The 21,832-nt window shown below is 40.9% G+C and overlaps 1 protein-coding gene across 1 annotated transcript in view; it reads left to right on the top strand.

Annotated features, from left to right (window-relative positions):
- The first annotated feature begins 11,380 nt into the window (after positions 1 to 11,380).
- Positions 11,381 to 21,832, top strand: part of LOC115355893 (uncharacterized) — a 50,820-nt gene continuing 40,368 nt past the window's right edge. The window contains exons 1-2 of the mRNA XM_030046815.1: positions 11,381 to 11,530; positions 18,155 to 18,288. The gene's annotated coding sequence lies outside the window, so the exon portion shown is untranslated. The remainder of the gene's footprint in view (positions 11,531 to 18,154; positions 18,289 to 21,832) is intronic.

The raw sequence follows: 21,832 nt of genomic DNA, 5'->3' as shown, positions 1-21,832 counted from the left end.
AAACAAAATCTTGACCCAAAATTACTGACAAATGGTGTAATGGTGGAAATTGCCAATTTTGCAACAGCAGTGCAAGAATCCCAAAGGCATTTCGTCCGAGAGATACTAGAGTACAATTTTGATCTTGGTTTAAAAAGTGACCTTGAACGTCATGCCTTTGCACACCAAACTATGGCAACACTTAAAGTCAATTGCGGACCAAAAAAAAAATACTCCATGAAAAATAAGGTTTTTAAGCTCACTGACCTAAGCTGTATTGATTTGTCAGACTATGTAAAAGCTGTGTATTGCCCAAAATGTGATCAACAGAGAAATCTTAAACTTCATGGAATGGATGAATCTCAATCTGATGTCATGCATCATCCAAGTCCACATGCCAAGATGGACACTGCACAAAGACGTACCTGGAGTCTGTCCTCAACCCTCCCAAGAACAGAGGGAGCAGGAATGAACCCTTTCCCCAAATGCAAGAATATTGGCCTGAGCCTGTGTGTGGATGAGGACCAGCCACGGGAGAAACTTGGGTTGCATTTATTGACACATGGGGTTTTGAGAGAAGTGGCCTCTTTTGCACTGAAATTGTCTGGAATCAAATGGCAAATTGTCAATGATATCCTTGAACACAATTTCAATCTTTGCATACACATTAGAGGGATCTATCCTTCCAAGTTTGTCCCAAAATTTAACAAAAGGGATCAAGGACTTGCTTGGTTGAGTGACGTTTTCTCATTTAACACAAGCAAAAGAAAACTTTCTGAAAAGTGGAAAAATGCTTGTTTTATGCAGAAATGTCAGGAATGGAAGAAAACAACAGAAGAACGGCAGTTGGCTCTGCAACAAAAGAAGGAGAATTCCTCTTTGAGAAAAGCAGAGCTGACTGTCAGAGCAACAAAGAATCATCAAGACAGTGAAGGAAACTGCTTTCCTCTGTGCAAGAAAATTGGTCTGGACCTTGACGTGGAATCCAAATCAGCAGCCAAAGCAAAACTGGATTTGAAGTTATTGACGAGGGCTGTAGTATTTGAGATACATCAATATGTGGCTACCAGAGCAGGAGATTACATCCCATCTGTCCTATATGAGATCCTTAACTATAACTTTGATCTCAGTTCACAAAATCACAGGTGCTGGGAATTTTCCTTAGCCGTTACACAGAAAGTCACAACCATGGTGAAGTCTTATCAAAGAAATCTGGACAAAGCAGAGGAAGTCTTTGAGTTACCTTTTGTTTTCAGTTCCAGCGACTCAGAGGGTTCCATCAGAGATGAAAATGAAACAAATGGGACTGATGTGCCTACCATTCAAACTGCACAGTGGGACCAGAGTCTGGGTGATGTACATTCTTACATGTGTCCACTAGAAGACTTTGACCTGGAGTCAGATAATGCTGCAGACTCAGAAAATAATCGTTATCAAGAAAGCATGCAAAATGAGAGTGGTTCTCCAAGCTTGAACATATCAAGAGAGTCAGACATGAGATCTCTGGATGTACAGGAGACTTTCCTCAGCCCCACTGACTGCTCATCAATTCGTTTGTCTTTAAGCCCAGATCACAGCCAGGCTTTGGCCACTTGCTCTGATGGAGGACAATCTGAAGGTCAAGGCCAAACACAGACTACAACGAATGTCAAAGACCTTGACGACAGTGACACCATGGAACAGAAGGAAACAGGAGCAAAACAATTGATGTGGAAGCTGCGTACTCATCGTGTGAATGAAATCCTCCTCAGGCCAGGAAAGGCTTATAATAGATTCCCCCAAAATAAGAGAATTTGCTTAGACCTAAATGTTGGATCTGGGGTTAAACAGAAACGTAATATTCAGTCACTGACAAATTGTGTGTTGCATCAAGTTGCTAAATTTGCAGTAGCACTGAATTCATCTCAACAAGAATTCATCATGGAGATTCTCGAGTACAATTTTGATTTGAGATTCATCAGTGGACAGCAGAGACATGCTTTTGCATGTGAAACTATGCATCGAATAGGACAGTTGACACAATGTGAAGATGAGGTCAGATTCTCAAAAGAAGCTTTTGAACTTCCTGTTGATAAGTTTAACAAATTAACAACTAATCCCACATATCACTACAGCTGTGGTATGAGCGTTAATCCTGAAATAAGCAGTGTTTCTACAATGGAAGTGAATGATGTTGCTCCTGTGCCTCCTACAAATTTTAATGCACCTGTTCCAGAGGAACAAGTGGACCTTTATCCGCACTGCATGGAAATCGGTCTGAAGCTCCATGTCAAAAAACACCAAACACACAAGAAACTGGATTTCCATGTCTTGACCAAGGGAGCGATGATTGAAGTGACAAACTTTGCAAAAATGTTATGTGGAACATTTGAGCAGATCATCATTGATGTCCTTGATCACAACTATGATCTTGATTTGCAAAATGGAGAAAGTGACACTGCCAGATACATTCTTGAACAAATCCCTAGGATAGTGGAGCAGAAGAATCTAGCAAGCTGTTCAAAAACCTATAAGCAGCCACACACATTTTACCCTGCACCAATAAGACCAGATGAAGACAGTGAGCCAACGCCAGATTCTTGTAGCACTGTTCCCTCACAGACAAAAATCACAGATCATTTAGACAGCTGCATTGAGACCCTGCAGAAATTAAATGAACAAGAGAAAACTTTGTGGATATTGCGCACCAGGCGCTCTCAAGAAATCCTTTCAGTGACTCATCTGGAGGACTGTCCATTTTACTCTTTTTCCAGGTGCAAGAAAATCGGCATAGATTTCAATGTCGGATGTGGCCTGAGACAAAATCTTGACAGAGATTTGTTAACAAATGGTGTGATGGTTGAAATTGCCAATTTTACAGGAGAAATTTTAGCATCCCACCAGTATTTCATTACAGAGATACTGGAGTATAACTTTGATCTTGGTTTGATGAGTGCCCTTGAGCGCCGTGCATTTGCACATCAAACTGTGCTAAAATTCAAAAGCCTACATGTGAAAGCCTCCCGTACAAAGAATAAGGTTTTTGAGCTCCCTGACTTAAGCATTATTGATTTGTCAGACTATGTGTTTTGCCCAAAATGTGATCAAAACAGAAACCATCCAAATCCACATGCCAAGATCTACACGGTCTTAAGTGATGCACATGATACAGCAAAAAAACCTGCAGGGAATCTGTCCTCTACCCTCCCAACAACATTTGGAGAAGGAATGAACTCTTTCCCCAAATGCAAGAAGATCGGCCTGAGCCTGTGTGTGGATGAGGGCCAGCCGAGGGAGAAACTTGGGTTGCATTTATTGACATATGAGGTTATGCAAGAAGTGGTTTCTTTTGCAAGGCAGATATGTGGAAACAGAGGGGAAATTGTCAATAGCATCCTTGAACACAATTTCAATCTTGGCATGTACAGCAGAACGTTTAATCCTTTCTACCAATTCTTTGCCAGCTTGAAACATAGTCATTCATGGGTTGCTTGGTGCAATAAAGTTTTTTCCTTTCAGCGAAGCAAAAGAAAGTTTAATGATCCTGATAAGTGGAAAAGTGCCTCTCTCACACCAAAATGTCAAGAATTCAAGAAAATGGCAATAAAACGGAAGTTAGCGTTGCAACAAAAGAAGGAGAGTTCCTCTTTGACAAATGAAGAGATGTGTCCGAAAGGAACAAATAGACGTGTTGTCAGAGTGGGAGTATCCACTCCTCTTTGCAACAAAATTGGTCTGGACCTTGATGTGAGATCCAAATCAGCAGCCAAAGCAAAGCTGGATTTGAAGTTATTGACGAGGGCTGTGGTATGTGAGATCTATAAATATGCAGTCAGGAGAGTTGGGGGATATATGCCATCTGTACTGTATGAGATCTTTGACTATAATTTTGACCTCAGCTCACAAAATCACAGACGCTGGGAATTTTCCTTGGCTATTGCAAGTAAGATCAAAACCATGGTGAGAGCTTATCAAAGAAATCAGGGGGCAGCAGAGAAAGTTTTTAAGTTACCTTTTGTTTTCTGTCGCCAAGCCCCAAGGAAATCTGCCAGTAAAACAAAGAAGAAGAAAAAGCTTTCTCTTTCTCTTGAGAAACCAGACAGTGAATGTGATAAAGTGGATAAGGGCACCCTGTCTTCAGCAGACCTCACTAGTTTGATTTATGCAGACCCCATTAAAACCGAGGATGAGGAAGCCCCTCTAGATGGATCATTTAACAGAGAGATTAAAGAAGAAAAATATGATCCATATTACACCTTTGATGAAGCAGATTTTAACAATGAAGACCAGAAACATCTGGCCCCAGATGCACCACCAGGACTAAATGGATATGATATTAAAACCATGTTTCAAGAAACTGAGAGGAAATTGACCAGTGATGACCGAGGAGAGTCTGGTTGGCACTATGGAGATGCATCACAGCCAGACATGAAAGTGGAAATTAAGCAAGAAGAGGATCCTTAATATTTTCAAATGGATCATATCAGAGGCAGTTGATGGTCAGTGGACGTTAAAGGCTTGACTTTACATGGTACATGACACACGATGAGGTGGTGGCCTTACTAAAACTGAAACTCTCTAGAAACGCCTTAAAGCTTTAAAACAAGTACAGCAAAAGATGGATGTTGCGTTGTCTTTGGGACAAGCAAATTGAGTTCCAGCTGTGCTCTCTGGGCCACTGTAGAAAATGTATTTTTTTATTATTTGCCAGTTGTATATCAATATATTGACTGGACTGTCCATTCCGTATAGAAGAAAACTTTTTAGTGGTTTAATTTCTGTAATACAATATTGTTTAATTTTTGACTGACTTTTTTTTTCTCAATTGTTGGTCATTTTTATTTTGTTCAAGAGAATAGGAAATATGATGGTTTCTGAAAATCCATGAAGCTGCAATGTAATTCTCAATATGTCAGCGACTGAAATATAAAGTTTACACTGAACATTGTTACCTTGGATTTTCAACTCCTGCTAATGTTTATTGCGATCGCAGTTTCAATATAATTTATATATATTTTTGGTGAAAACATTTCTTTTCATTTGTCCTTTGTGTTTACTTGAACAGTCAGCATGGTCCTTTTGTCTAGAACATAACTCAACATAAAGATGTTAGAACAACTAATGTATCCAGTTTCTTTGGAACACTGATTGTGATCCTAATGCACATTTCAGAATGCACAGAATATTACAAGGGTGCAATTTTTTAATTATTAGATAATTGAAATTCAGTTGGTACATAAAAATCTGATTGTGCCAATAGATAAAAATTTATAAGTCTTGCTCTGATGTTACACAACTAGAAACACTAAAATCTCCATCATGTGTGGGATAGGGTTGTTTGCCTGTCATAATTAGGGTCTGGGCAGCTAAGCTGCCAGGACACTATTGTATTCCTAGGTATTCTTTCTTTCTTTCTTTCTTTCAAGGAAATCATACTTCCCATGGGTGAAAACTTACCAAATTTTGCACAAAGGTCTAGTCCCATGCCAGATTACCTCAGCTGCAAACTCAAGCCAATAGTCCTGATGGTGGCGCTATAGCAAGCCTCTAAAGTTCTAAACTTTGAAAATTCATAACAAATCAACCATATGTGCTACAACTTCACAACTTTCATCAAATCGTAACCTCGTTTAACGTTTGTACATTTAAACCTATTGAAAAATATTAAGCCCATCACTCTGTTTTTTACAAAAACTACAAACTTCTTAAAACTATCTCCTCCCACAATTTTTGCTCAAATGTCACCAAATTTGATACAGAGCATCTTCAGACTGTTTACACAAACAATGTTCACAGATTTTTGATTGATCAAAAATTAAGCCTACAGTGCATTAAAATGTTTGACTTTAAATGCTACTGTAAGCATGTACCTGCAAATTCTTGCTAAATAAATGTTCAATGTTCATGAAGAAAATTTTACAAAATTCTGGAGTCATGGTCGATGATGTGTGGCAAATTTCAGAATTTTATCTCAAAAACTGAATTTTTTACATCATTTTGAATTTTGCTCTGATGTGAACGATTGGAGTCAATGTAAAAATGGTGTTTTTAAACATCAGTTTTTCACGTATGGAGCCAGTCAATCGTTGTTAAAAACAAATTACCAACATCTCCATGTTGTCTAGATGCAATATGTGCATTTTTAGATTTTTGTCTTAATAACTGAAGTTTTTACAGTGGTTTCAAATCTGGCTTTGCATGCACAGATGGTTGCTTTCCTGCACAACAGTGAATGGCTTAGTCAGTTTGTCAAGCTGCTATTGAGTTGCTACTTGCCAATTAGCTCGGAGCAGTAAACGACTGTCTTTGGTTCCAGAGGTTACAGGTCCGAGCCTCAACTGGTGCAGAATCCACATTGTAATGTGAACATCTTAATCATGTGCTCCAAATTGCCTGAGTGTGACTGATCACTGAGCAGTGTCTTCAAGTCTTTTTTCTGCTAGAAAATCTGCCTTCATGAAAATAAACCAAACTTTGCACAAAGGTCCAGTGTGAATACTTTACTTTTGGTTCTCACTTTGCACATAGCTCAACTATTTCAGAACACCTGGTTGATGTAGAGTGGACATGTTAATTTAGTGATAACGTAGGTTAGGTAGTGTGTTGTGTGGATTAGCAACGGACAATTTGAATAATTATGGTACAGACAATTCTACTGATGGACTCTCATGTATTTGCCTTCTCTTAATACTCTTTCGACTATTGCTGCTCAAACTGCCATTTCTGCACACTTCTCCATTTAGCTTAGCCACTTAGCCTCTATGTAGAGTTTCTCTTCATAATTGCTCAACATTTGTATGTTATTCCTCTTTCATCTTGTTCTTCATTTTATTTGTGAATATTTAAGTCTCTGATCACTTCAACCATTGACCTATAGTATAAATTAAAATGTGTGTTAACATATTACAGAAGACAGAGTAGTTTTGCACACATCCAATCCTGTTTTAGGCCAGGAGCCGGATGATCAGAAGATCCAAACAGAGAAAAAAGGGGAAAATCCACACACTGAATTGGAGCTTCCAATCAACTTTACTGACTAAAAAAACATTTTAACCCAAACGGTCTTCCTCAGGCAACTATAGAGTAATTACATGGCAGGTGGCAGGTGTGTATGTAGGCTGAGAGCCTGGTGACATCACAGTTCCGTCATCTGTCAATCAAACCAGCAGGCTTCAAGTGAGCCATAAATGGGCATATATAGGATAATCTTACTCCTATATTTAGTATGCACAGAGGTCAATAAATACAATATACACAATAAATGCAAACAATACAATGTGCGCGATGTGCAGATTATTATAGGGAAACATACAAAGACATGGGATCACAGTTTTTAAAAAATATAATCAACACTGGAGATTAAAGACACCAAATACCAGTTCACAAGAAGGGCTTAATGTCAAAATCCTCGTTAAGGCCCTCAAATGACATGGTATTGAGAAAGTAAATGCTTTTTTTAAAGTGGGCTGCAACAGGACTGCGCTCGTTGCCTGATCTAATCTTGCTCCTATGTTCACTAATCCTGGTGCGTAGTTCCCTGGATGTTTTCCCAATATAAGCGAGGCCGCATGGGCAACGGATCATGTAAATCACATGCGTGGTACTGCATGTAATAACCCCCCGAATAGAAATGTTGCCACCTGTATGCGGATGGATAAAAGTCTTGCATCTCTGTGTGTAGACACATTGGGAGCAGCCCCCACATTTGTAGTTACCATCCGGTAAGTTAAGGGGTTATGGCAGGGGCGAGCAGTCATAATAAGCTATAAATGCACCGCATGCCCAAGCCCTTCAATTAAAATCTTTAAAATGTTGGTCCCCTAGTGTGTCCTTTAATAATATACCTTATTTCTATCATTTTGGTTGCAAACCGCTGCCTACATACACGTATCTATCTCAATTTGCTAGCAAAATACTGGAAAGTTGACAGCTTGACGCTAGCTACCGTTAATGTCGTTAGCTGGCTAGCTACTACAGGAACATTAACATTAGTTTGTTTTTTCATCTGCATCGTGGCAATCAAAATGGGTGAAAATACAACTTCAATTGAGTAACCTGGCATGTTTAATCGATTTAGGCTATTGCAGGTGTTATGAAAAAGAGGTGTTCTCTGACGTTTAGCACTTTGGTGCGTAGCCTAGCCTGCCTGATGGGCAATTGGGCATGTTTGTCATTTCAGCTTTATTATCTTTATTATTGCTGACTGCACTGTGGAAGAGCTGAATCGGTTTCAATACCTGAATTCACGTATTGATCACCTGCGTTTTACACTTGAGTTTGACCGGGAAAGCATCAGTTTTTTAGATGTTCTGGTATGAAAGGGTGGGGACCGTTTACACACAGATCTCTTTTGCAAACCAACAGATCGAAACACCATGTTAAGAGGGGACAGTTTTCACCCCCAACCACTAATCAAAAGCCTGCCTATCAGCCAATTTCATAGGATTTGCAGGGTATGCAGTGATGATAGCACATATGCAGCACAGGCTTCAGACCTTTCTAACAGGTTCCTCAATAGGGGTTACAGACAGGAGTGGGTTGCTGCAGCCAGAGGGCGCTATGACAAGGTGACACAAGAAGAGTGCCTCCAGCCTAGAAATAAGGCACCCACTTGCAACTCTACGATGTGTTGTGTTAGATACTCCCCCCTGGGTGCTACGTTCAGGGAGATGATTCAAAAACACTGGCACATTGTAAATTCAGACCCTAGACTCAAAAATGTATTCACTGAGCCACCCAAACTGGTGTTTAAACGTCCCAGCACCCTAACCCAACATCAGGGATAGCTTGGTTAGATCTGACATCAACCCCCAAAATACACCAAAACCCCTTAACTTACTGGATGGTAACTACAAATGTGGGGGCTGCTCCCAATGTGTCTACACGCAGAGATGCAAGACTTTTACCCATCCGCATACAGATGGCAACATTTCTATTTGGGGGGCTATTACATGCAGTACCACGCATGTGATTTACATGATCCGTTGCCCATGCGGCCTCGCTTATATTGGGAAAACATCCAGGGAACTACGCACCAGGATTAGTGAACATAGGAGCAAGATTAGATCAGGCAACGAGCGCAGTCCTGTTGCAGCCCACTTTAAAAAAGCAGGCCACAGTGTTAGTGCACTGAGGATTGAGAGACAGCGCAGAGGTGGTGACATAGAAAGAAAACTCCTTCAAAGGGAGGCCTACTGGATTTACTTTCTCAATACCATGTCACCTGAGGGCCTTAACAAGGATTTTGACATTAAGCCCTTCTTGTGAACTGGTATTTGGTGTCTTTAATCTCCAGTGTTGATTATATTTTTTAAAAACTGCGATCCCATGTCTTTGTATGTTTCCCTATAATAATCTGCACATCGCGCACATTGAATTGTTTGCATTTATTGTGTATATTGTATTTATTGACCTCTGTGCATACTAAATATAGGAGTAAGATTATCCTATATATGCCCATTTATGGCTCACTTGAAGCCTGCTGGTTTGATTGACAGATGACGGAACTGTGATGTCACCAGGCTCTCAGCCTACATACACACCTGCCACCTGCCATGTAATTACTCTATAGTTGACTGAGGAAGACCATTTGGGTCGAAACGTTGTTCTTTTAGTCAATAATGTTAATTGGGAGCTCCAATTCAGTGTGCGGATTTTCCTCTTTTTTCTCTGTTAATATATTACCAACATCTCCAGGGTGTCTAGTTGCAATGTGTATTTTCATATTTTGTCTTGATAAGTGTATTTTTCTTTTACAATGACTGGCTTAGTCAATTTGTGAAGCTACACATGAATTGTCATTGACTAATTAGCTCAGTGAAATAGAAATTGATCCTTAGTCTCAGATGTTGTGAATTCAATCCTCAGCTGATGCAAAAGGCAGATTGTGTTGCTAAATTCCTAAACATCTTCATATTCTTCTGCTTGTTGCTTAGAATTGCCTAAAAATGCCCAGACCCGACCCATCGCTGCGCAGCAGCTATAATTTACTGTTATTGTTACTATAATTCTGATCTTACTGTTTTGATTTTAAGATCATTGAGCTGCTTGAAGTTATCAGGCTGTTAATGCCAATTACTTTCCTTCACTGCCTCAGAAGCTGATTTGGACGTTGCTAACTCCCAATACAAAGGGAAAGCAGCCTCAGAGCCTCCGTCTAGGAAGATTTTTTATCCTGGAAGCACAAAAGTATTTCTGTCAGCACGTATTTTTCATCACTGCAGCTATTACCCAGTGCCTCTGCAGGCTTGATCACACTGATCACATGCACATTAGACTGCGTTTAGTTTGTGCCCGACCAGTATACTAGTCGGCTGACACTGGCCTGTGACAGATATATTTATATACAGCACAGCAGCATGTAACATACCAGTATCACTGTTTTAGACAGATGATGATGCAGAAAATTTCTTTTAGGTGATTTAGAAATGAACAAACAACCAACCAGCCCCCATGAGTTGTGGTGCTGTGGTTGACAAACACACACTTCAGTGTACTCAGTCCATCTAATTCATTCAGTTTACAATGTTTTAAAATGAATTCAATGTATAATTCTTTAGATTTACCAGAGCTGGTGTCCATTCGTCCGTCATGTGGTTTTATTGGGGCAGTATTTCTAGCTATATGCCAATATGAACTGAAATTCTGACATTTTCTTAAGAGAATGTCAACTTTAATTAGTTGATTACCAGCAATTTTGGCCATGTCACTTCTTATAAACGGACATTGTAAAAATAAATAAATAAATGTATAAATGCTTAGAAATTACTCTTGGTCCAAATATAAGACTTTATCCCCTGAAAATCCGTCCTCTCCAGTAAATCATCTGCAGACCAGCTTGTTTCAGTGAATTCAGTACAGTCACAATAATTTGTTTATTTATTTTTATTTTTTTTTATTATTTATTTATTTATTTTTTTTGGATTCAACAAGAGCAAAGACATGCATCAAATAAAACAGCTGGGCAGATGGGCCATCTGGTGTTTCTCATTGAGAATCCAGATTTCTTACTCCACTCCAGCAAGTGGTGGCAAAACGCTCAGAACCACCATAAAAATAGAAGAACTTGATTTTGGCATTAACCTTTCAGGAATTACAGCCAGTTTTCTACATTGCTACCCCATTTTCAGAGGTTCAAAAGTATTTGGACACTCGACTAAAAAGCAGTTTGTTGGCCTGCTGTGGCCTTTTCCGTTATTCCATGGCAAATTAAGAAAATAAAAGATGGACTTCATTCCAAGTGTTTGCATTTGCGTTTGGTAACTGTTTATCACAACCCTCAACATGTGATCCATCAAAGATGTCAAGTCCCTTGAGCCTGAGGAGAGAGAAGCCACCACATGACTCTTACTCCAGTCCAGCAGGTGGCAGTAGAGCGCTCGAAAGTTGTTTTCCCAAACATAAAACGAGAAGAAGACGCCGATCAGGACCACTGTTTTCCTCTGCTCCACGCTGGGCTGCAGTGTCGAGACTGAATTTGGACACAGTTTTTCTATCGAGAAATTGCCCGTGGAGTCGTAAATAGGAGCTGTAACTGAGAAGGACAGCTGTTTGGTCGCAGTTTATACACTAGGTATGTTTTGCCCATTGAGAGTGAACGGCTATAATGGGTTTTACCATTCAAATCACACCTGGATGTCGGAGTATTGGTGGTTGACGTGTTGCCATTGTACCTCAGCGGGTTCAAAGTTGTTGTTTTGTCCTCTGCTAACATGTAACCTGTTACATGCTACAACAAGTTGTAGCATGTAACAGGTTATGAAACAGCGGGCGTGTGTGCAGGAAACCTCCGTGTTCAGCGTCTGTGTTTTTTCCTCTTCCGTCCCGTGTTGACACACTGTGGTGCCCGGGACAGGGGGCCCCTACCCGGACAAAACTTTAAAGGGGCTTCCACACAGCGCGCGGTTTTTCACGTAGCGCGCGGTTACGGCGCAGTGCAGCTCGCACGCATGCGCATCGTTCACGTATGTGGCGCTGGTTGCTCCGCGACCAAAACACTACAAGTAGTTTTCTGTTTTGGGCACTTTTTCTCTGGCGGACAATACAGCAGCTTCGGATGAACCATAGGCAAACACATTCTTTAATTTATGATTTAGCTGAACTAATGCTACTTAATAAATTATGTTACATGAATGAAGGCTGTATTTTTTCTCATTTCATCTGATTTCACCTGTTATCAGTTGTGTGTGTAACTTCACATGGAATTTTATAATGGCTGTGTCCGAAATCACTCACTCACTCACTACTCCCTACTCACTATATAGGGAATTCAATGTAGTGGACTATATAGTGAACTCAATAGCGGACCGTTTCGGACACTACTTCGCTCGTTGTTCGGCGCCGTTAATTACGTCACTGCTGTCGCATAAATATAACGTTATGTAAACAAAACAGTGGAGTTATGTTCATATCAGTCTATATGCTTGTCAGTCCCTTTTAACTAATAAATCTGCCTTGTATTTTCCATGTTGTGTGTTGTCACCAAAGCTTACATCTTTACAGTACATTTACATTACGAGCACCTGATGTCTTGTTGATGTATCCTATATAATAAACGGGTCTCCGCGTTGTACTGTTTATTAACCTTTTCCCGCCACAACTCGCGCACACAAAGGAAAAACAAACAGACGAGCTTTAGGGTGCAGTGTTGAAAGCTGGAGAAATGCCGCAGAACATCAACTTTACACTGTTTATAATCACAGTAATCCAATTACTGTTGATGAAGAGGAGGATCAGGCTTGCCAGAATTGCCAGGCAGAGAAGGCTGAGGCGTTCAGCTCTTGCCTGGCTCAGAAGACATCGTCCAATTGTACGTAGAAAGATAATGCTAGACCTGCACATTCTAGATATAGATCATAGATTCTATCACAGATCTGTCAATGTCCATTTATTAGTCAGATTTATAAGATCCAACTACACCCCCTCCTGGAGTAACTTAGAAATTACATAATTTTGTTTTCAAATCACATAGCTGTTGTACATGGCTATCAAATAACTACCACCCACACATTTCATTACACTTACCATTTTTATTACTATTTACTGTATACACATTGTTCTTTATTTACAGCATGGTCAAAGATCACAGTACTGTGTGTTGAACCCCCATGTTCCAGTGCTGACCCTCTACTTTGATGGTCAAAGTGACCTGCGGCCAGACTTCCGCCTCTCCAGGCCCACACTTACCAACCTCATCAACATCCTCCACTCCTCGTTTGACCACGGCTGGGGTCATGACCTTGAGGTGCTGGTATTTGTTTTCTGGTTGGCAAGTGGTACCTCTTACCGCGTTGTCTCCCGGGCATTTGGCATCCCACGCTCTACGGTACATGATATCATTCACCGGGTGTCAGACAAAATTATCAGGCTCAAAAACACAGTCATCTGTTTTCCTCCACATGCCGACCTTCATGACATCAGCGCTGGCTTTGAGCGTCTGGCAGGGTCCTCAGCGTTGGCTCGGGTTGTCGGCAGCATTGATGGCTGCCACATCAGAGTCAAGCCAAAAAGTGAAAATGCCCAATGTTATTTTAACAGGAAGCTATTTCACTCCATCCAGATGCAGGCAGTGTGTGACCACCAGTGTCAATTTCTGGACATATTTGTAGGCTACCCTGGCTCAGTACACGATGCACGTGTTCTTAAAAACAGCCCCCTCTATGTCAACAGTTTATACCCACCTGAAGGCTACTGCATCCTGGGGGATGGTGGATACCCCTGCTTATCGCAGCCAATCACCCTCATCACGCCTTACAGGGAGCCAGTGAGGAATGTGGTGGAAGCTAGATTCAACCGCCACCATGCCAAGGCTCGTTCAGTCATTGAACGAGCCTTCGGCATTATGAAGACCAGGTGGCGATCCATCTTTTTTAAGGCCCTTGAGGTGCACCCGTCGTTTGCAGTCAAGGTGATTGCCTGCTGTGCAATTTTGCACAACCTGTGTGTCAGGGATGGGGACATCATCGAGCCGGTGGAGGAACAACAGGGGCCGGATGATGGAGATGGAGGTGGAGAGCTTCACCCCGAGCTGCAGTGTGGGGAGCGAGTACGCAGCCGCATGGCTGCTGCTCTTTCGGCGCCACGCGATACTCCTCCTGCTCTTCAGGAGCATGACTACACTTAAGGACAAAACACAAACCCAATTAATGTAAATAATTAGTTAATTATCAATCAAAGTTAATGTAAATAGTTAGTTAATTATCAATCAAAGTTAATGTAAATAGTTAGTTAATTATCAATCAAAGTTAATGTAAATAGTTAATTATCAATCCAAATTAATGTAAATAGTTAATTATAAATGTGGCCTTATCTGTTGTATGTGAAATTGTTCGAATTTTCTACTTTTAAATATTAGTAAATGTAAATAGTTAATTATAGAAGACACGTTCAAATTTACACATGTACATAAATTCATTTCTTAGACAGTTTTTATTTTATGTGTTTATTTTCCTTCACATCTTTTCGACAATTTTTTCAAGTAATGCAATTAATCTGTCCTCCCTGGCCTCTTCTCTCCTTTCTCTTTCCTCTGCTCTCTTTTCCTCCCTCTCCAGAAAATCTAAAATTGGGTCATGCCGCTTCCTCTTTGCTGGCCCTGGCCCTGGCTCTGGCTCCTCCATGTCTAGCTCTGACTCAGATGGCACTGAATCAGGGGAGACTGAAACGGAAGGGTTCTCTGGCCAGGCTGAGGTAATGAGGCAGGGAGGCTCAATAGATGGCCTCCCACCTATTGCCTCATCCATGGCAGAGAACCACTTCCAGTTTGCAGCGGTTGGCTCCCCTGATTCAGTGCCAGATCCGGTGGGTGGCTTCCTCAGCTCCTGCACACATAGCAACTCCGTATCATTACTGATGTCCATGTAGTGTGCATATAAAAAGAAAATTGTTAAATATATAGCACAGCAAATGTCCAATGCATACACCGCCTGTGATAATGTATGTTTCCTCTGTTTATGGTCATGATACAGCAAAATTCAAAAAGAAAAAATAATGTGTGTGTGTGTGTGTGAGTGTGAGAGAGAGAGAGAGAGAGAGAGAGAGACTACACAAACCTTGTAGGTCTTCTTCAGATTCTCCCACTTCTTTGCTGCCCTGGCAGGGCTCACCAGCCCGGACAGGCCCATGTCCTTCAGGACAGCTCTACAAAATGTACAAAAGTTATTAGTGCATTGTATAACGTGTGTGTGTGTGTGTGTGTGTGTGTGTGTGTGTGTGTGTGTGTGTGCGTGTGTGTCCGATGTTATCTGACTATACCCGCGGACCTCCGTTACATGTGTGTGGGTGCGTGTGGGTGTAATCAGACTCAGGTACAAGATACAAGACATACAACACAGGGAAAGTCAACACATTACACATAATAAAAGATGATACCAAAGCTAAAAGTTCAAGTAACTCACTCCCATCCAGCAGCGGAGGCAAACCTCTTGCCTGAGAAGAGAGCCTCTTTCTCTCTTCTCAGGCGAATGAGTTTAGCCACATCGTCGTCGGTCCCTGAGGAGATTACAATAATTAACAATCGATAACAATACTTTCTCTAAAGGTCTTGTGAAACCAAAATCTGAGTTTGAGCTGAGCTAAAAACTAGCATATCCCGCCATTAGCTTTACGGTATCTTAACTTTGCTCACTTGCATTACAGGAGAAAGCGACCGGGCTCACTAGCCGTAATTTGTACCGTAATTAAACTGTCAAAATTCAACACATACTAATATTATTGCTCGGATAAGAGTCCGCAAACAAACTTCAGTATATCAACAGCATTAAGTAAAAAAGGCTTACATTTGTAGGAAAGGTCGGCTCTCGGCTCTCGTCCCTCCATTTTTCCTTCGCGATTGCTTCTCCGCAATGCATGATGGGATACATTGCCTGGTTAGTGACCATCGGATGTCCACTACATTTCGCGGTGGATTGTGGGATACATCTAGTGGACTATATAGTGATCACTAGACATTCGGACACCCCTACAAAATGGCGTAACCATTAGGGAGTGATTTCGGACACAGCCAATAACTATGATTATATTGTGGCAAGGAGTCGCGGGCGTGATATGGGCTATCACGGCCTGGACCCTTGGCCCATTGCCTTTTGGTGGCAAGGAGCCGCAGGGGTGATAAGGCCTATCACGCCCTGGGCCCTTGGCCGTCTAGCTCAGGCAGTGTACTGAGCCTGTTGTTATTTTATGTTATTTTATATTTTATGTTACTGTATTTTATTATTGCTATCATTCTAAATTTTTATTTCCCTTTTTATTGACTGTTTTTATTGTTTTAATTTGTGTCTTGTTGCTTTTAATGTTTCTGTAAAGCACTTTGAATTACCTTGTGTTGAATTGTGCTATATAAATAAACTTGCCTTGCCCTTATACAACATGTAGATCCGACCGAGCAATCTGATTGGTCAATCAGATGTTTAGAATGTGCTCAAATGAGCAATTGAGCACGGCTAGCCGTGCTCAAATGAAAAAAAAAACTCTTCACTGAAAATATTACTCCGCCGGCAATGTTATTGCCCGAGTCTGTGTGGTTTCCATGGCAACAAGAAACGTTTCACTGAAAACCCGCATCAAAAGCCGCTGTCAACTTTGTTAGTCTGCATAATGGACCGTTTTGTTGCAAATTTTGATTTATTTTGCGACCTAAGTTTGGATAAACGGCTGAACGGGGAAGACGAGGCAGAAGAGAAAAAGGAGAGATACGCGAGAGTGACGAGTGAAGAGCTGGATCAGCTGGAGAGGTCAGGAAATGAAGCCGGTACGGCCCGGTCAGTGTCTTGGGCCGTCAAATGTCTACAGGACTACCTGACAAACACCGGGCAAACAGCTGATTTCTCACCTGTAAGGAAAGAAGAGCTGAACAAGATCCTCCGTGAATTTTATGGAGCTTTAATTTCTACAATAGAGAATGAAATGCGGAGTCAGCACCACGGACAGTACCTGTAAGATTTTCCACGGAGATGTGCGGCTATAGCTTTTTTCTTGTTATTAATGTGTTAATGTTATAAGTTATTAATTAGCCTATTAATCGTTATTAATTTGTTTAGTCTTTATGAGTTGCCTAGGCCATTGATTGAATTAATTTGTCAATTTGTTTGCATCTGTACACTGAAGTGAACATTTAATAAAGCAACACATCTGTGAAAACTGTCGTCTTTATTTCAGAGGTAAATTGATAACAGCCTGAAAAGGTGATTAGCAAAAGCCCCTGAAAGGTGGGGTTGAAATTATATAACTCTGTTCAGCCTTAATGTGACTGCTTAGGCCTACTGTTACTTTTGCTGCTTAGCCACATTAATCGGAGCTGGCGTTAAACTGGAGTGACACCCCGCCAGCTGAAATAAAACATCTGCCGGTGACTTTATGAAAAGATTGTTTGTTGTGGTGCCGACACTGGAAAGCAGTAGCCTATATTTAAATATAGCCTAACTGTTCATATAAGATGGTTGTAGATGGACTAAAGATCAGCTATGCTGCTGAGTCGCTGTCACGGCACCTGTTAGATTAAAAATGACTGAGAAGTCGGCAGAAGTATAACTATCAGTCCATGAAAAAAATATTTTTTTTCCAGCGGATATTCTAGTAACAACATGATTGAGCTATCAGAGCAGTTTTTTGCTATCTATCTGTGGTATTTATTCAGTTTTGGGAAATCACGATGTCTAGAAAACATGGTAAGTCCAAGTTGGCTGGCTGACAGGGACTAGTTAACGTCAGATCTCTCAGATTTCCACTGAAACGGAGAGAATAGGCCTACTAGCAAAAAAAAAAAAAAAAAACTTTTACATTTTGGCAGCGAAATGCCCACAGTATGAATACATTTTGATTATACATTTTATTTTGTTGGTAATAGTTGTATAATCGCATTATTACACTCGAGGGTGTGCTTGACCGTTATTATTGTCACGACAGTGATGCGGAGCTCGTGTGGGGCTGCGTAGGGTCCGCGTAGTTACAATTTTTGGGAGGCGCGCGGCAAGGCTCTGCGGCAGTCGCACAACCCCCGTAAGCTTCACTCAACCCCCGTACGCTCTTCCTACGCGGTAATTCAGCCTTAAGAAGACATGATTTGGAGGTCGGTGTACAAGATAGAGCAGCTCCAGAGCCACAAAACAGGTTCTCTCAACAACAGCTCAAGTTATTGCCTGTGTGGGTGTGTGTTTTTGTTTGTTTTAACTGTGATGCTCTCCCATGCCTTCTTTAATAGAAGTTCACAAAACCAAAAAGGAAACATATGAGTGGACGTCTCTGGCCTGACTGACAGCGATCAAAGCCACACACCAGAGGACATCACGTCTCTAAGGCCCAGTGAGACGTGCTGGAGAAATTCAGTGTGAGCAGGTACACAGAGAAAATTTACTGACTGAAAATATTTTTATGTTCCTCAGGTACTCGACCAAGTTTGATGTGTTGGCCCCTTTTATCGGCACCACTTGTTGCATTGTTTGCTCACTGGCCTGTTGACATCCTTGGCCTATCCTTGTTTGTCTGCCTCATGTAAAAAACAGCAAACAAACAACAAAAGGCACATTGTACTCCAGATGTTTTCTTAGAGATTTTACTACTGACAGTAAATAGAAGAAGATGAAGCTGAACCTGAAATGACACTGAGGCGAAGAAACAGCTGAAGTTGAGAGGAGTGGTACCTCTATCGGCATGAAATACAACATGCATAAAATACACCAACACAGGCAGCACTTGCGGGAGTGGGAGCTGCTTGTTTTTTGATGAGCCACCTATGCATTCCTAGGAGCTCTCCAGGAGCTGCTAGCTAGCTGCACCTGCTCACTCGGCAGCCAACTCAGGTTATAACCACACCAGTCGACACACACAGATGACCATAGGCGCCAGAAGGGAAAAAAATGTTGGTGGGACAACTTAATTTTGTAATTAGTAGATACCATTTCTTGTATTCTCGTGCATTTTGCTGGGCAACAAAAAAAAATTTTAATCTCAATTAATCGCATGACCTGTCTACGATTAATCGCGATAAATCAAATATTTTTAAAATCACTTTTTAAAACAAACACATTTTTATGCTCAAAATTTTAAAATGAAATCAGAGGTAGTGTGTTGAACATTTTTATTCTAAATTATTATTGCACTGGTGGCATCCCATCCCAGCACCACGCTGGAATTCACGGAGCTCCTGAGAGTGACCCATTCTTTCACAAATGTCTGTAGAAGTAGCCTGCATGCCTAGGTGCTTGATTTTATACACCTATGGCCAGGGTTCTAAATTAACTTTTTTGATCACCAGCCAATCAGTTTTCACTAGCCAAATTTTTTCTGGTGAAAATAAGAGATTATGAGTGCCACTGAATGCATTTGATCATTTTATTAACATCGTTGGCATGAAAAATGCACAGAAAGTACAATACATACAACAAAATATACACAGAAAGTGCAAACATTTCATTTCTTTTTGGTAATTTCCAAGACTTTGTAAAGTTTCTGAAGAAACTTTGAATGTGCTTGTCACCCTTGCGACCGCCTGGTCATGCGCTAAACCACCAGCTCTATGCTGTTTGTGGGTTGTGTAGTGTTGTTGCTCTTGCCCAGGTGGGGGGAGTTGAACCCTGGTCTCCTGCATGGCAGGCAGAGACACTTACCACTGTGCCACTGGGGCTTGTGTGGGCGGAGCCAGAAATGAGGCTCTATAAAGCACACAGTATGTGTAACAGTGCTTGTGAGAGAATCACCTAAAAGTAGTTGTCAAATAAATGCTTTTTTGTCAACGACAGTAAGTCCGAGCTGAAAATATAAGGTATCATAAGAAAGGTAAGGCTTTGGGCTTTCAAACTGTGTCAAATTATTTTCTAACTCCCAAAAATGTCTGTGTTTTCGTGAGTTGAAAAAGTGTGTATTTCTCCTTCTCTCTCCCAGACGTCTGTCCCAACCACCACCGCATTTAGTTTAACCTTACCTTTTCCTTTTCTTTACTCTTTAGCTAGCTCAGTCCCCTTTTTTACAGTTTATGCTGCCTGCTCTCGCTCCGAGTCCGTTCATTCTTTTTCTTCTTTGTGTTTTCTGGCATTTCCATGGTTTCTCGCGCCGGTTGCACTGCAGACTACAGCGTGCCTGCGTGCAGCCAATGGGTGTCTGATACGTCATCACGCAGCATTGCGGCAGTGTTCATGGCAAGTGTAGGAAGTACTGCCAAGGGGGCAAATGACCGAGAACTGTAGAGCGACTCTGACTGACATGATTGAATAAGTTTTTATTTACACCCGCCAAAATGAATTTTAACCCGCATCAGTGTTACTTTCGTCAACGATTATGATGATGAAATATATTCGTCAACGACCATTTTTTTCTTGACGAAGACGAGACGATGACGAGCTAAAAATAGCTCTTTGATGACGGAAACATAACGAGACGCGTGTGTATTTTCGTCATGACGAGACGAGACGGGACGAAAATGTCAGTAGGTGGTATAGTGGACTTTCAAAATGCAGCCCACACCGCGGTAGCGACCGCGAACGGGGTCGGCGAACACAGCTGATATACAAGCCCAGACGGATCGCGTTCGTGTTCGCCGCGCGCATCCGTCCAATGACACAGTATAAATGAGGCTACCAGGCAGCCTGCGCACACACAACCACGGTAACACACGGGTGATGGTGATGGACTTGCACTTACAAGTCAGCAAATTTAGCTAACCTAAAACAAACAGGTAAATATAGACTGGGTTGTATATTTTGAAGTCTGTTAAGAAAAGAAAGAATGTTTTGTTTCTTGACTGTCTTTGTGTAATGACCAGTGATTCCACTGTTATCAGTTTTACATGTGTGTAATGTACAGTCCTGAGTAGCCTATATCATTAAGCACTGCATGGTTGCATTTCATCTCCATTGGTGGGAGAGTCTACCTGTATTGGCATGATTCAATTAGTTTAAACTTTAAACTTTAAAGACATACGTGCGTGTATATATATAGATAGATGTGTGTGTGTGTGTGTGTATATATGTATATACACATACACATACACACACACACACACATGACTAAAACTAATGACAAAAACTCGACTAGAATCTTTTTTAATTTTCGTCGACTAAGACTAGACTAAAACTATTATGGACAGCAATGACTAAAATATGACTAAGACTAATAACCATTTTCGTCAAAAAGACTAAGACTAAAATTAAAATGGCTGTCAAAATTAACACTGACCCGCATTTGGCGGGTTGGCAGGTGTTAATTTAGAACCCTGCCTTTGGCCATGGAAGTGATTGGAACACCTGAATTCGATGATTTGGATAGCTGAGTGAATACTTTTGGCAATATAGTGTATTTCTTAGAAATCTTAACTCCAAATATAAAAAATGAATATCTAAAACAAGATTAAATAGGCACCTTACTAGCAACAGCAAGGAAATGGTTCAGGAACTTAAAACTGGAGCTGTGTACCCGAATCTTCCTCCTTTTTCTGTCCCCGCAGTTCTTCCCTGCGTTCCAAATCACATACTTATACTTTTTACTTTTAGTATGTACTGCAGCTGCCCTTACAAAGTATGTAGTTTAGTATGAAATATGCATGGGTATTAGGGTGCATCAAAAAATAAAATTTTTGAATTTTGATATGGCTGGGTGGTAAAAGTAAAATATTTTTCCAATACATGAAGGTTTAGGGGTGCCAGCTCACATGTGTTTCTGTGGATAAAGGGGCAACAGTGCTTACTGGTCACCATAGCTCTGATGTTAAAAAAAAAAAAAAAAGACTGCACCTCAAGAAAACTGAGGAGATATTTATATTTTTGTGTTGGGTATGTATACACTTATTACATGTAATTACCATATCTGCAGTTGTTTCTTTGTATACTGAAATACTTTGAGTGAAATGTAGTCATATTTAGAGGTATTTGGTGCTCATTACATCTAA

Source organism: Myripristis murdjan, chromosome 24 (assembly GCF_902150065.1).
Source record: "Myripristis murdjan chromosome 24, fMyrMur1.1, whole genome shotgun sequence".
In the NCBI taxonomy this organism is placed as follows: Eukaryota; Metazoa; Chordata; class Actinopteri; order Holocentriformes; family Holocentridae; genus Myripristis; species Myripristis murdjan.
This window is presented reverse-complemented; position numbering and strand designations above follow the sequence as displayed.